The 1,773-nt window shown below is 41.9% G+C and overlaps 1 long non-coding RNA gene across 1 annotated transcript; it reads left to right on the plus strand.

Annotated features, from left to right (window-relative positions):
* The first annotated feature begins 260 nt into the window (after positions 1-260).
* LOC115252422 (uncharacterized) lies at positions 261-1,773 on the plus strand. Its single transcript, XR_003890874.1, has 3 exons — positions 261-772; positions 1,423-1,515; positions 1,634-1,773. It is a non-coding gene; the product is annotated as an uncharacterized lncRNA (long non-coding RNA).

Here is a 1,773-nt window from a genome sequence, read left to right on the forward strand (position 1 = left end):
ACCTAAATCCAACTCTATCCTTACTTTAAACCATGTCATAACATGTCCTTTGAAGTTGTGGGGACCAGCCAAAATGGCCCTACACAAAGGTCCGTGATTTGCAAGTAGAATGAGTATTTGGGTGCTCAATATATAGCAGATACAAGCACACACGCACACACACACATGCACGTAAAGATGTTTTCAATACCTTGTCTGCTTGTCGCTTGCAGGAACAAACAGGAGCTCTTTTGTGAGAGGTGTGGCATAAAGGAAGCCGATCCTGGATTAAATCATCAGACAAGAGATGCTCATCAAGACGCACAACAGGGTCTTGGCATGTGCGATACACTTGAGAGGGAGGGGTGACAGGAAGCGTTTGTTGTCTTTGCATCTCCCTGAGTTTGAAAGGGGAAGGTGGTGCGTTTGTTTGCACATGGGATTGTGTATTTGTGAAGAGGAGCTGAGGTGGAAAAAAGAGATTGGGCCTGTTTCGTCTTATCGTTCAGCAGTTACGCCATGTTGTTCCCAGAGTTACCACCATAAAGGCCCTCTCGTCTAGATAAGAATAAACAGCTGAGCATGTGGAAACTAGATTTTCCTCCACTGTCCAGGATAAGGATAAGTTGAGATCTTTGCATTCACAGTTATGTTGTTTTCCACAAAAATCCCCTACATTTTAACTTTATCTGTATAATTGTACCCCTTCCGCAGGATCTTTTCCCATAACTTCTCTAATGAGTGACCCAAGACTGCAATAGCACCCCTTCTGGTAGCAGAAGGCATTGCACAGGTAAATTTTGCTGCAGTGCAGGGTCACTGAGGGTTATGGGCTGTTTGGCAGCACCTCTGGTGTCAACAGCTGAATCTTCACATTGTTTTTAACCTCTTCTTACCCTGCCTACCACAGCAGCAACATTTATACATGCTCACTTTCTGATACTAACTTATTTGAGGTAAAAGGCTGTTTGTTCTCTTATCTAGAGTCAGAGCTGTTGCGCGCTAATAAGCTTCTGTTATAAAGAGAGCCATTAGAGATTAGCATTTAGCTTTTACTACAAAACAGCAGGCAATGAATAGCTGCTTGCACAAAGACACCATTAACTATTATTTTGTAATTGGAGTCAATGGGTTGTTGTTTTCTTTACAACTAGGTTTTTTATATTAATGTGCGATAATTTAAAATTTGTCTGGATATGCTAATTAGCACCATGACTCATCAGCAGCAGTTATTGCCAATTTGTCGTCTATCAAAAGAACTGAAAGGAAAGTGGTTGTATTAAAATTGTTTAAAGCAGAGAAACACCATGGGGGGAAGAGTTTACTTGAAAAGATCCTGAGCCAACAAATCAAACTTAAACAGAAGGCCTCCTCCAGTATAAAAACAGAATGTTAAAGTACTAGAACCTTGGAAATCATCTAATCTTTGCAGAAATTCCTCAGATTCCACAGCCAATAAATACGGTTGCTCATCCCAGCTGATAACGGTGACACGGGACCCTGGTGGATCTGCCAGATCGAATCTGAACAAAACGTGTAAGCAAAACACAATAAACCAGTTTTCATCAGTGGAATAATGTCCATGGATGAGATGAGCTCCCTTTGCCAAAGAGAAAGACATAATTGCAATGTTTGCATTCTTTTTACTGTTTAGACGTGTGCTGAGGAGGACGGACGTATCGGTGGAAGGATGCTGAGCTTGGAGGCCCAGAGGAGGACCAGAGAGAAGATTTATGGATGTAGCGAGAGAAGGTCGGGTTAGAAGTTCTTCTGCTGAGAGGATTCTTTCTTTTT

The sequence above is a fragment of the Takifugu rubripes genome, chromosome 14 (assembly GCF_901000725.2).
Source record: "Takifugu rubripes chromosome 14, fTakRub1.2, whole genome shotgun sequence".
NCBI lineage: Eukaryota > Metazoa > Chordata > Actinopteri > Tetraodontiformes > Tetraodontidae > Takifugu > Takifugu rubripes.